Below are 15003 nucleotides of genomic sequence, written 5' to 3'. Positions count from 1 at the left end.
ACACTTGTTCCACTGATTATAAAAAATATCCGTATTCAAAAAAACAGCCTTCGGATCAGAACAATCATATTGACCCACAACATGTACTCCAATAATTTTCATATCACGACCAACGTCTGCTAGCGCCTACGATAAGCACACTCAACAGCATAATAATGAATGGCTGTAAACAATCCCTGCCCCGGCGGACGAAGCGGTTCGATGTCGAATACGTTGTTTTCTAGCGTTTACATGCAGCGAAAGCATCGAAGATAAAAATGTTCATACATCACGTACTCTTGTTGCAATTGTTTTGGGACAGGCACTTAACCGAAAGCTAGCAATTACGTCAGAGCACATGGAACTTGCACCGTGATGCACCTCTTGTCGTCGTGTTAGCACGAGTGCCATGCACGATAGAGTTAGTTCCTTGTTTAAATGTGAATAATTACTTCATATGGGGTAATCAAGTGCTGCCATTGAACGTGTTACGAAAATCTCTAACGATTCTTTAAATTATAAACTTCGATGAATATTCTCTACTGAATGTTTTATGTGTATGACTCAACCATTTATAGCATGAAAGAGTTTCCGGATGAGCAGCTCCACAAAAAATGTTCCAGTTTCGATATTTTGTTTTATTTGTTATATTTGATTTGGCTCAAACTTTGCATAGACGTTTCATTTCTGAGAAGCGATTTAAAAATGTTATGTTGGAAAGGTATTGATGAATACAAATATTTTTAGAGCCAAAACGGTTAGTTTGATCAGCATGACGTAGTCTCTCCGAGATAAATATATTTTTGGAAAAAATATTTTCTACAACTTTCTTTAAGACACTTTGCTAATCAAACAGACCGTTGTGGCTGTAAAAATATTTTTCTTCACCTTAATTGCACTCAATTGATGAGAAATTTTCCGGAAACTTCGATTTTATCCACTTCATAATGATTTCGTTATGAAAGCAATTTTGTCTTGTGAGACGGTTTTGATTTGAACCCCAGCAAACTGAAAAAGGAAATAAAATAAAACTTACACTGTTTATGTATTTCCACAACATCATGCTATATTTCTCAAAACAGTAAAATATGTGATGATTTCAGATGGCTTAAATTAAACATGAATACATAGAACTCCCAGCACTTTAAAAACTCGACATTTAAACATGTAGACGATATCCAATTTCTTATCGCTGCTTATCATAAAAAACGACATGTTAGACCAAAGGAGAATATGAACCGGTGAATATACTGAACAGCTCGAAATATTTTTATTCTACTTTTAAACCACTCTTCCGTTAGTTTGAATTATTGATTCAAGCATTTTGTTAAGATGAAGTCTTGATCTCGTAGTGTCTCGCCACTCTTGACTCCATTAGTTGGTCAAGACACCAAGGATGAAAAAATTACTTGCATCCTCTCCTTGGTCCAGAAAATGTACCTCTCTGGGAAGTTGAAGCAATACAGCTTATGTCACGCCATCAATTCAGATTTTCGTATTCTTTTATTTGTAACACAGCAGGAGTTGAAGGATTTATAAAAAAATATCGAAAGATATACGATCCTAAAAAACCTTCAAAGATTATTCTCACCTATTCTCCCGAGAAATTCTTTTTTTCCTACTTGCATGGACATAACCTACTTCATGTATTGAATGCTTACTATACCCTGCAGTGTAAAAAAAGTTAGTATTAACTGTTCCGAAAATTATAAATACATCTTCTTTCTTGAATAAAAAAAAATACAGGATTTTTCGGGTCATTTTATTCTGAAATATAGATAATAAGTGTTTTCTTTCCAGTTTCAATTCAAGTTGGGATTATTTTTCGTAGGGTACGCGAGCTCTCTAACTTTTCTCTTAACACTACTCATAAGCTTTTGCACAGTGTGTTCTGCGACCATTTTAACCACTTTAAGCCAATCTATTTTAAATTTTTCAACATTGTCCGCAGCTTTGCCTTGGTGAAAGCCCAAAAAGTTTCAATAGGGCGCATTTCAGGGCAGTTTGGAGGATTCATCTCCTTTGGGACACATGTGACATTATTTGTTTTATACCACCCTAGTGCATCCTTAGAGTAATAGCAGGAAGCAAGATCGGGCCAAAAGATTGGAGGATTGTTATGCTGCTTAACCATGGGTAACAACCTTTTCTGCAAACACTCTTTCACGTAAATTTTACCATTCATTGTGCCATTCGTAATGAATGGACGAGATATTTTCCCACATTCACAAATGGCCTGCCAAACCATTACCTTCTTGCCGAATTTTTCGGTGTAAATGGCTTTCACTGGTCCAGGGACATCCTTTCCCTTCGGTGATGTATAAAATTGCGGTCCTGGCAGAGTCTTATAGTCCAGTTTTATGTAGGTTTCGTCATCCATGATAACACACCCCATTTTTTTGGTCAGAAGTTTTTCATAAAGCTTCCGAGCTCTCGGTTTCACAGATTTAGCTTGTTTTGGATTTCGTTTTGGCTGCTTCTGCTTCCGACGGGTCTGCAGACCCATTCTTCCCTTGGCACGCATAACGTTATTCGCCGAGGTTCCAAGCTTTCTCGCCACATCTCGTACTGATACTGAAGGATGCCGCTTGTAGTATTCCTTAACATTTTTGTCCATTGTGGGATCAACAGGCCCGGGTTTTCTACCACGTCTTGGGGCATCAGTAAATGTGCACTCTTCACAATACTTCCGCAATGCGGTTCGAACTGCTCCAACACTTATACCTTCTTCTCTGGCTAAATTTCTTATAGAAAGACCACTCACGGTGCCCCATTTGTGCACAAATCGCTTTCTTTGCTCGGGAAAAAGGCCACGCATTTTCAAAATTTCGCACTAAATGTTAGAGAAAATGACAGCATCTGTTTCTTTTGGATGTAAACAACAGGACGCAGCCAACGTTTGGTTGAATACTGCACGTTATTTGAAATGACGGTTGATCGTAAGTGTATTTATAATTATCGGAACGGTCTATAGGATAAATTTACTGTTGAATATTCTCAGTAATTCGGAAAAAAGGTTGCTAACAAAAATTTTTATAATGAACAACTTTGTTCAACCGAAAAACTATTTAAAAAAAATGTTTTTTCCTCATAAGAATTATTTGCGTTCTCTCGTTGTTTGGAAGGTTGCTAGCGTTTTGTAACGGATATCTTTAATTCAGTACAATTATCGACGTAGAATTACGTCTTACAGCAACATGGGGTACATTTAAAAAAAAACCAGAAACATTGAGGAGGTCGCGGAAAAATTGTCCTGTGCGCGAACGAGCACCTGCTCCTCGTGCTTCTTCCGACGGTGGACTCTATTTTCTGCAGCTCTTGCCTCCCTGTATCACTCTCTGTTCTGACGCATAGCCGCAGTGAGCATGCGGCTACTGGCACGGTTCTCCTCGTCCGTCGCGCTCTGGCACTCGGCATCAAACCAGCCGTTAGGCCGTCTTCCACGCGTCGTGCCTACCACCTCTCTCGCAGTCGTTTCAATGGCATCGTGAATACTACTCCACAGCCCATATATGTCTTCCTCGCGCTCCTCCTGCTTTTCTGCGATCCGTTGATTCAGCTCTCTGGCGTATTCTTCTGCTACGCCATCAGCCTTCAACCACTGTATGTTGAAACGCAGTGCGAGATTTCATCACGTTCGACAACCGTGTGCGGATCTTACAAACGACGAGATAATAGTCAGAGTCAATGTTTGGTCCCCGAAAAGACGTAACATCAGTAACATCCGAAAAGTTTATCAGCTTGAAAACGGCCTGATTTTAATGGTTGACAAGTGGAGGCTATGCCTTCCAATGACCAGACGCTTTTTAGCGCCGCTAAATTATAGATTTAAAAAAGTTGAGATTTGTTTTCTGCCTCCCACCAGAATGCTGCTGATAGTTGTGTCTTGGATACCACACTCCTACTATTATTATCTCGGTAGCATTGTTCATAATTTTCAGAACATTATCAGCTACTGAGTTGTTCAAAACAGCTAGCAGATAGACAATAGAATATAACAATACACGCAAGTGTCAGGGAAATCTCAACTACTCTTCACGATGAAACGATCTTGTGCTAATAGAATTGGCAATAGTGACTCTCGGCAATTTTATTTGATTTCTCGTCATTGTAGATTGTCATCTAGGCAGTATTTCCTATCATTTACGGAACTTCATCAGCTATTAACTATTCCACAACACAATTCCTTTTCATCTTTCTTTCAACAAAGTCAACATAAGGGGCTGTCCACACTCCACGTGGACACAAAAATCGTCTTTTTAAACTCCCTCCTCATGGACAAGTGTGGACATTGACCAAAACCCTCTCCCACCCCTCGTTGTCCACGTGGACATTTTTCTTCCAAAAAACAGTTGAAAAATGTTTATTTCCGTGGTTGATTTAGTGATTATAATATAGCCATAATTGAATAGAACCCTGTCAAAATTCAGCCTAAGAGACAAAAACGAACAGGAGTAAAGCAAACGTCTTCATAGTTCAGAAGAAACTGAAAGAAATATAATTATAGCTTATGCTTTGAATGATTATAAACACCTCTAAACGCCAGAAAACAACACAATAGATCTCAAAATCCACTCTAAAAAGACTTTGATTACTGGACAGTTGTAAACCGCTCGAAGCCAAAATGACTGAGAACCGTAAAACAGCGGAAAGGTCACAACAAAAATTATTTCCAAATTAACAAAAAAACGTTCGAGCGAGTGAAGAAACGCCTCTAAAACAAGACAAACAGCTAAAAAATTGGTCTCAAATTAGTATCTAACAACTTAAAAAAGCAACTATAAACCAGAAAAAAATACCAAACTTGAGAAAAAGTTCTATTAAGTTTAATATGAAATGCATTAAAACTGAAGTAGCTTGAATCAGCTGAAAACACTTTTTTCAAATAAAAAATACATTTTTTTTAATTCAGGTCAAAATGGTTAAAAACGTCTTCAAAAGGCTAGAAAAAGACAGCAATGTAAATAATGGCTTAAGACGCTTTAAATAACCAGAAGAGATTAAAATAAAATGTGATAATAAATTAACCAAAAAGTGCTAAAAATTGCTTTGCAGGAAAAAGAGAAATAGAAGAAAAAATCTTCTAAAATAATGTTAAATAATCTTCATATAAAAAAGGAATAGACAACTAGGTATTGCGAATTAACTTACAGAGCTTAGAAATGCTTCTGGAATCCAGAGACAAAATCAAAAGTAAGGAAAATGATCTAAAATTTAACTCAATTTATAGAGGTGACTATAACGAAAGGAGAAGACCAAGAAGAAAATATTTCAGTTAAATTCGGCCTAGTTAAAGGCAAACATAACCGAAAACTGAAAAAAGTGAATAACTCTGCCGTAGTTAAATTTTGATCATATGCGTAGAAAGATTTTTTTTTTCATCAAAAAGGGTTCCTTATTACTCCTTAAAAGATTTTAAGTGAGTTCCCTAACACCCTGTATAATTCTAGCAGATTTCCATTTTTTTGAAAAAAATAACATGTCCACATGGACATTGTCGTTACCCCCTCCTCCCTACCGTGGACAAGCGTGGACATTTGCGTAGCCCCTACTCCCCTCTAAGTTGTCCACGTGGAATATGGACGGCCTCTAAGAGCATATTGATCGTATTACCAAACCTATTACAAGAAATACATTGACATAGGTCAGGCTGCCATAGTTCTACGTTAACCTTTGGGTCATGCCTAGGGACAGCGGTAAATCGCGATTTCGCGGAAGCCGCGAATTCCGCGAAATTCAGCATTGGCCGCAAAATTAACAAAAAAAACGCGAAATGCCGTGAGAACAAGCAACACGGACAAATCTAAAGATTAATGGGCCCCTCGATGGCAACGGGAGGCCTTTTCCTACGCAACCAATTTGATGGAATAGTACTACTGCTCTCTTCCAACGAGATTTTGTCAGCCTGGGTTGAATTGTTTTCGGCCGGCTCGGTTACTAGATCCTCTTCTAGCAAAGATTTTGGCGATTGGGGCCCTGCATGATAGCATTCCAGAGTGTGCAAAATCGAAGTTGCAGGATGTACCAACTTAGTTTAAGTAGTAAGCATTTTTGCATTTTTAAAAATACGCTACAGTGAGATTGATATTATAATTTTGATAAGTATTCTTGCACTTTTCAGGTTCGCAAAAAAAAATATCGATTCCCGGAAACTCAGTAGATGCGAAATGCAACGTGAGTCAGAATAACTTGAATAAAACGTGCCGTCCGACACCAAAATATGATTGAAGACAATTTAACACAGTAGATAGTCCTCACTGCTAAGAAATCATGAATCATACGGTTAAACCGGCCATACGGCCACCCGCGAATTTTCAACTTTTTTGCCGCGAATTACCACTGTCTCTAATCATGTCTTATGAACAACCTCTTCAACTATTTGTTTTAACAATATAACGTATATTCTAAAGAACACAACATGTTTGACACATTCTACCGTGACATTACAACGTTTTGACTATTCTTTATGCATAATTTTTGCTCTAACTTGAAAACTTTACAGAAACCCCGTCAATATTTTACAGATTTGGAATTTATTTGTGTATTTTATTGAGTGTTTTCCTAAAAGAACGAGTTATATCACTGACGTTACAACGCGCGAGAAGTCGAGGAGACGGGCCTTTTCTTCTTGAACTCAAAAACTCTGCTCGATCAAAACTCCAATAACGCTTATTTTTCAGCAAGGGAGATTCTTACTCCGTTGTAACGTCACGAAAAAATGAATCAGTCGATATCCATTATCTATCGCGTAATGCTTTTATATTTTTACATAGTAAGCAATTCAAAAACAGATTCTATACACTTCTACTTCTACTTTATGCATTAGTTTATTAGTAGCAAGTTGTAAGATAAATTCCTTTCTCTTGACAAACATGTTCGATTTAAATTAGCTGATAATTTATTATAAACCTCTTAAGTTACTAACAAAAACTCCCTTTCCTTTATCTGATTAAACCGAAAACCTGTATGAATAAGTTCTAAGCTTTTTGGTTCCATTATTTCATTCATTCCAATTCCAAATTCCAAACTTTTAATTGTCAAACAAAGTCATGGAAATGCAGCCATCTAATTGGCAGAAATTTTATTTTAGCTCTATGTATTCGCGTTGACGGTGTTGCTGATATTTGTTTGGTTTTTGCATGCGAAAAAGAAGGAGGGAAATATTTTTGCTTTTGTCATCACGCACATTTTGACAATTGCATATGAGAGTTCACGTAGGTGCGAACAGCCTTCGAAATCTCTTTCAACGCGAATAACCCGAATAGCTAAAAAGCCCTGGTACGCATTATCATCTTTTCTAATATGAATAGTACACACAATCACACGTAGGACCACAGGTAGGACACACCACACGTAGGATCAAGAACCCTTTTTCGAGTGAGAAAAAACAAATGTATTAGTGTGAGCTGGGATGGTGATCAAACATACACAATGTCGACTGCGTTAACTGGTATATTCATTCGGATTTAACAAGGGAAACTTATCAATCCATCTCAGGGGTGACCAAAATATTACCGAAATTTTTAATTTAGGAATCATGTATCGTTTCTAGTACAATATCTTGAAGATTTTCAAACTTTGAGGTGCATTCAAAGTTTCTTTGCGGCCGCCGCAGCTGCTTACTGATGTTTATGTTGGCCTCTCTTTCCAGCATGTTCCGACACAAGCTTTAAGTACTTCTCGCATACGCTCGCGTCGCCACATGTAACCGTTGTTGACGCAGCTCAATGTACAGACTTTACCAACCAGCCCTCGCACGGGTCGTCCACGTAAAGTTAGCAACGGCAGGCAGCATACCTAGAATGTAAATGTACTGATACAACCCTGTACCGCTTCGCACACCAGTTTGCGCTCATCGAAACCGTCAGACAGGCCCCTTTTTGAGCCAGTAAACCCTACACCAACAGGAGTTACTGTTGGTTGACGCTCGATGCTTTTGTTGTAATCAGTTTGCTGTGAAACGCGCGACTGTCCGTGTTGGTCGTTGTTTGTCAAACTGACGGTAGTCTGAGGTTTGAGGACACGCGCCCATAAATTTTCTATAAAATTAGCATTTTTTCAACCCGGAAAATTGTTTTTGCTGCGAAGAAAAACGCGTTGAAATTCAAGCTAGAAGCAACATCAAAAGTCCTATTTGATTGATCATCGTTAGAAGTCGACGACGCAGCGTAATAAAATTTGAATTTTACACGACTCACACGCAGTCTGGAAATCAAAATACGAAATTGAAATCCGTTACACATCCCACTGGCTGATTCACCGGAATGAATTGAAGTGTGTGTCTAAGTGTATGCAAACATATTCGGGAAACTAGTGTTCCATCAAGTGCCTTCTGGCTGGCGATAATTCGCTCAACATCAATCGTTTCATGGCCGAGGTCGAATTTGAAAAGCCGCGCTCTGAAGCACAATTTGGCGATATTTAGAGGAGCAATCAAAGTAAAAGAAACAGCAGTGAAATAGTAACATCATTACGCATCTATTCCATTACACAAAAAGTTTGAATCACAGGAAGCCAATGGAGAATACAGTATAGGAAACTGTGCGAAGAGCATAACTGCAAGTGCGAGTGTGGTAAAAAAATTAACATATGTTGCAGGCATATGATTGATGTTTTTCGTGTTTGTTGTGTTCAAGGCAATCGAAAGCCATGTTGTTACTGAATAAAAGTGGTGCAATTTAATTTGAGTCTTACTGTTTGGCATGCAAAAGTATTTATCAGATTGGATATTGCTGGCTTTGAAATAAGCTAGATAGCTTAGATCAGCTAATTAAAATTGTAATATGTAGATAAATGATATTAGTTTATTTCACATGATAGTTGAATGAAACTTAACACTTAAATGTGTGTAAACGAAAAGAAAAAGGGCAACAAAATCGTGAATTGTGCATCAATCTGTTTACATGTTTACTAAAGATACCCTGGTAAACAATAGCTTTGTAGTTTTTTTTTGATACCGTGCAGACTTGATTATAAACATGTATGAGTTGGCATCATTCGAAAGAGGATGCTTATGTTATAAATCGCAATTGTAACTCAACAACCTCCTGAACAAATTTTACTAGAGAATATATAAACCCTGCCTGAAAATAATTTCCTATTTACAGCAGAGCTTTGAACCGCCTAAGTGTAAGAAATTAGTTTGATCGAGCTCGAACAGTGCCCCCTACAAATCTTACATCGTTGAAACTTTTTCCGCCTAATCTCCGTGCCATCAAATTTAAAGCACAATCTCAGCATATTCGTGCGTGTACTATACTCCACGACGGCTTCCGCACAAAAAAAAGAAGACACACAAATTGAGAATGAATGAAATTGCTTTTTCCGTGAATGAATAAGCAACTGCAAGAAATCTCTGTCCATTAACAACGCGCAACCACCACTGTGACGAGTCTCGCGGTAATCAGTGGCGGCTCTTCCGACGCTCGCTGAAAGGAAATTTAGAGACACCGCATACTGCTGACGGAATCAGTGACTGGAACCGACCTTCGTCGCCCGTTTCGGACAAGTCCGAGAATCCTTTAATACCTTTTAAAGTCGGTGGTTAAAAGCTAGGATGCCTCGGTAAATATGATTACAGTTTTTTTAATTGCCTCATCAAATAGAACAAAATATATAGCACAGAGAATTCCAGTGCAAGAGAGAGTGAGAGAGTATTTTCTCTGGGTAGCTCCGTAGGAAAAAATATTCAATCCCTTTGTAATCTGGATTTAAATTAGGTTACGCCGCAGTTCAGCGAACCTTTTGGTACAGGGCAACAAATCGTTCACATAGCGATTACGACTTGTGCTAGAGTGAGAGAACGATCAAAATTAGCTGACTTAATTTGAATAATGGGAAAGGCGGGTTTTTGTTTTACCAGCTGATAATTTAGTATCTTTTTATTGCTTCCCGCAGCGTTCAATGGATCATTTTCCGTTCAGTGCACGCAATCAATTTCGCTCGATAAAAGCCGGCAAATAATGGAAATGCTTGGCCGCAGGGCCAGGCACCAGTCGCCTACTAATCGTATTCCAAAGTACTGTGCACACAGAGGCACGCAACTGTCAATGTTTGCACAATGCTGCTATCAGTCAGATATTGGGTTTTACTGTCGTCATACTGTAAACAGCGCTCATAGCACCCTATTCACTGTATAATTTATGTAAATTTCACTGTACAACAGAATAAAAGAACACGTTAATCCGCCTCAACATTTGATGTGCAGCTTTCTTTACAAATTATCACTTTTTATCATTATACTGACTGTTCAAAATTCAGAGAAGTACGGAACGGTACAATAAAAATCAAATAAGCATTTTTTGCTGATGTTTTAAAACTCTAGACACAGTACTTTAGTGCAAAAAATACCAGAATAAAATTAACGAAAACTTAGCAGAACTTTATAGAACCAATTGGATAAATCATCTCCATAAAGGATATAATACCTAATGCATGAGCAATTCCATGCAATGTGTCGTTAGAATAATATTGTTTTACATATTTTTTTTTAAATTTCGATTAAGCTTCGTTCGATTTTCTTGGTTTTATTGGTGATGTCATTTTATGATATACGTTGCTCATTTACGACACTTCCCCGAAAGGGGTTATACAAAAATGGTCCTAATATATTGTAAAAATTGTGATTTTCAATAACGTACAGTCAAGCCCAAAAATAAGCTGGTTTATTGCTTCATGAACTAATTACATTTTTTTTTCTTATGACTTACATTTTATGTTATAAAGTAGGCAATGTATGTAATTTTTTCAAGGATGCTCATAATGAACACGGGCTGAGGATGTGATATAGACTAAGAAAAAATTTACTTGTCTGGACAAGAGAAAATTTACATTTCTAAGTCTATATCTCATCCTCAGCCCGTGTTCATTATTAGCATCCTCTAAAAAATCACATACATTGCCTACCTAATGACTGGTTTATTGGTTATACAAGCTGACGCGGCAAACTTCGTCCCGCCCATTTTGTTTTAATTTAAATGGATTTACACATTTTTAAACGATTCCACATACATTAAAAGGTTTACTTTGCGATTTGTTTATAGTCTGCAAATGCATGACAAGTCGGATCATATACCTTTAAACTAAAACGACGAATCGTTTGATATGATTGTTTTTTGTCGAAACTGAACATCCTCGTCTTTTGGCTGTACATCTCTTCGATCCTAATAATTCTTATCCTGGGTGAAATCCAGTCATTTTCAGCTGTTGTCCGGAAACAGTAAGTTGTCATCTTCGATTTTAAAATGACATGTGGAATCAATTTCTGGTCTCTGAGCATCGTTTCGTTTGTATGAGAGCCCTCCCTTCCAGAGCAGGGAGGGGTGTCAATTTATTACAGAAACATTTCTTGCTCCTAAAAACCTCCACATGCCAAATTTGGTTCCATTTGCTTGTTAAGTTCTCGAGTTATGTAGAGAATTGCGTTTCATTTGTATGGAACCCCTTCCTGCCAGGAGAAGGAGGGGTTTAGAGCCACCATAGGAATATTTTTTGCTTTCAAAAACCTTCATATGCCAATTTTGGTTCTATATGCTTGATTAGTCCTTTAGTTTTTAAAAACATTTGTATGGACCCCTCCCTCTTGAAGGGTCAAGAGTAATGAGAGGTGTCATATCATGGTAGAAACATTTATTGCCCCCAAAAACCTCAACGTACTAAATTTGGTTACATATGCTTGATTAGTCCCCTCCCTTCTAGCGAAGAGAGCGATATCGAACAACCACAAACATATTTGTTGCTCCCGTCAACCACCACATGCCAAATTTGGTTCTATATGCATGATTTGTTCTCGAGTTATACATATATTTGTGTTTTGTTTGTATGGGAGCCCTCTCTTCTAGAGCAGGGAGAGGTATCAAACTACCATAAAATTATTTCTTGTAACACGGACCATCCACATGCCAACTTTGATTCCATTTCTTCAGTTATACAAATATTTGTGTTTCGTTTGTATGAGAGTTCTCCCTTCCAGAGCAGGGAGGGGTGTCAAATTATTTCAGAAACATTTCTTGTTCCAAAAAACCTCCACATGCCAAATTTGGTTCCATTTGCTTGATTAGTTCTCGAGTTATGTAGAAAATTGTGTTTCATTTGTATGGGACCCCTTCATAATAAGGGTGGGCCCTCAAACTGTTATAGAAACCTTTCCCGGTCCCAAAAACTCCTACATACAAATTTTCACGTCGATCGGCTCAGTAGTTTCAAAGTCTATATGCATCATACAGACAGACAGGACTGCATTTTTATATGTTTAGATTTTAGTGCTTCAGAGTTCCAAAACAGATAATCTGTGCGCGTCGGTAGCGCTCCACGTTCGCCCTCGTTGGGTGTTGTAGCATTCTCGCTCGTGCCGCATCCTTCTCTTTCACTAACTGTTTGCACTCGTCGTCAAACCAGTCGTTTCTCCTGTTCGGGGCCATTGTACCAAGTACCGCTACAGCAGTACTACCTCCGGCTGATCGGATGTCCCTCCAGCCATCTTCAAGAATAGCTGCGACAAACTGTTAATCCGTTGGTAATGCTGCTTCCAGCTGCTGCGCGTACTCCCATGCAACTTCAACGTCCCGTAGTTGTCCGATGTTTGGTCGCGGTGGGCGACTTCGACACGTGCACCGTTGGAAGTTTTGAGCGCATTCATACTGCAACAAGGTAATGGTCCGAATCAATGTTCGCACTGCTTTAGGTGCGAACGTTGATGACGTCTGAGAGTCCACTTGTAAGTCAGGTGATCTTCAGGTGGCTTTGTGGATGTTTTTGTGGGGGAAGAAGGTACTTCTGACTACCATGCCGTGGGAGGCTGCAAAATTCCACACATCGTTGGCCAATTGATGCGGCATGCAGGCTATTCGGCCTGATCACCGGTCTGTATATTGCCTCCCGTCCCCTCTGAGCGTTCATATCACCGATAACGATCTTAACGTCCCGTTGCAGACAGCTATCATACACCTGCTCCAGCTGCGCATAGAACGCTTCTTTCTCGTCGTGGGGTCTTTCTTCGTGTGGGCAGTGCATGTTGATAATGCTGTAGTTGAAGAACCGGCCCCTAATTCTCAGTTTACACATTCTCACACTGATCAGCTGCCACCCGATAATGCGTTGGTGCATCCTACCCAGTACTATAAAGCCAGTTCCAAGCTCGTTGGTGGTGCCACCTTTAAATGTCCCCTTTTCCATACCTTCTGTCCCGACCAGCAAAGTTTCTACAGTGCTACGATTTCGAAGTTGCGTGGATGGGTTTATCATATATTCCTGTCGCAGCCGTGAAAGCCTAACGATAAGCAGTTCCATGTACCGAGTTTCCAATCGTAGTTCTCATTTCGTCGCCTAGGTCTGTGCCGATTGTTCCGATCCGAAGTAATTCTTCGTATTTGCGACATTTGGTGTTTTGCGGGGCGGCTTGTTGGGCCTTTCCCAACCACCTGTCTCGCCGGGGGACCATCGTGTCAGCTCTGTTTAGAGTCCCACGCTGACACCAGGACGTTGATCAGCCGCTTCTAACATGGATATCAGGCGCTGTTTTGAGCCGCACCATCTTGGTGGACGCTCAAGTTGGCGAAGCGGCGTTCGCCGAGATATGGTTAACGCGCCAATGATCGCGTCGCACCTTCTCCCTTAGCTATTGTCGGATGACAATATTGCCCAGGCAACGCTAACCAGTTGTATCCATGTTTCAATTAGTAGTCTCTTTATATCATATGACTCGTGGATGCGTGGGATAGGAATTTGTGAGGGCCGTAGATAAGTTTGACGCTCCTTCCAAGTAGTCAACTCATCATTTGAAGCCAATTATCATCCTATTTCGCAGTAATCTCCTATTGAAAGTAATAATTACCGGAGAAACCCCACTTCGGCACGGAAGGCTTTAGTTTACGTTTCGGAATGATCACGTAAGCCATCTCGTCAATTGTCAAATCGATTAACTCCATGGTGCGCGGTTCAGAAACCGACATTGTATGGTACAACAGCTTATTGTCGCCACAGTGTTTTACTTTGGGAACCATATGCTGAACCTGGAGCTCTCATCCCGGTTTTGACGTTGGACTAACGTCTATATCGAAGTTAGGCACCTGAATTTGAAAATCTAGTAATTCAACCGGGGAAAACCAGGGAAAAGTGGTCAGGTTTTGAGCGCTTATATATCAGTCATTTCTTTTCAGAATTTCGAGGTTTTGGCTTCAACCGATCAGAAATTCTTTTACGGTTGAATTTATGTAACAAAAATAACCTATTGTTCGAGATACACTATTTAAAAATTGATAAATCACATCGATTGTCTAAATCATACCGAGCAACCAATCACCACCTCTCTTCACAAGCACAGTCGACACTAACGGATACAACCGATCTGACTTTGTAAACAGTCTCACAGCTTTCAACCAATAACGAGCTCGCTTTCGGTAGCTGCAACAGGTGTTTCAACACCGTTTTAAAATGCTTCTTTTATCATTACCACTGAACAGATTCTAAACACCAATGGCTTGATTGATAGGGGAAATATTGCGCAAGATTGTCATATAATAATTTAAATATGTTTTCGATACTAAACTAGTTAAAAGTTGTGTTGAAAGTCGTGCACATTCAACCAATCACAAGCTCGCTTCTTGTTTGCTCGCGGATGGATTTTTGCTTTGGGCTATATAATAGCCTGTGTCGTCTCATAGCAGTCATCAGTTAACAAGTGAAAGGCCACCAGGCCGGTCTTGTATAATCAGCAGCGGTGGCTGATTCCAGCGGCCAAACTAAGCTGCAGCAGAACCAGAGCGGTGGTATCAGGCAGCAGCGGCGGAGGTAGTGGGAAGCTGCATTTCTTCATTCAGTTCGGTGCTCCTTCGATCTGAGTTGGACCCCACCAGCGGTAATCCAATTCAGATATCGTTGGGTGCAAACGTTGGGTGTGTGTGCAGTGTGCACATATAGCGTATGTGCATCTGTATTGCGATGATAGGGATGGCGCTGTTGCGTGTGTATGGCTAGCTATAGCGTGTGTAAGACACTAGCATGTGTAGCATATTATGGCTATTGCGT

At 39.5% G+C, this 15003-nt stretch overlaps 1 protein-coding gene across 6 annotated transcripts in view; it reads left to right on the top strand.

The window, feature by feature from the left end:
- Window positions 1-15003, top strand: part of LOC129718521 (uncharacterized) — a 740981-nt gene that overhangs the window by 618691 nt on the left and 107287 nt on the right. The window contains exons 1-2 of one of the 6 annotated variants that reach the window (XM_055669373.1): window positions 7961-8417; window positions 9087-9543. The exons of 4 other annotated variants lie outside the window; for them this stretch is intronic. The gene's annotated coding sequence lies outside the window, so the exon portion shown is untranslated. Of the gene's footprint in view, window positions 1-7960; window positions 8553-9086; window positions 9544-15003 lie in introns of those variants that run through there. One more of the 6 variants, XM_055669372.1, reaches the window with a different exon arrangement.

Source organism: Wyeomyia smithii, chromosome 1 (assembly GCF_029784165.1).
Source record: "Wyeomyia smithii strain HCP4-BCI-WySm-NY-G18 chromosome 1, ASM2978416v1, whole genome shotgun sequence".
NCBI classification, from domain to species: Eukaryota; Metazoa; Arthropoda; class Insecta; order Diptera; family Culicidae; genus Wyeomyia; species Wyeomyia smithii.
This window is presented reverse-complemented; position numbering and strand designations above follow the sequence as displayed.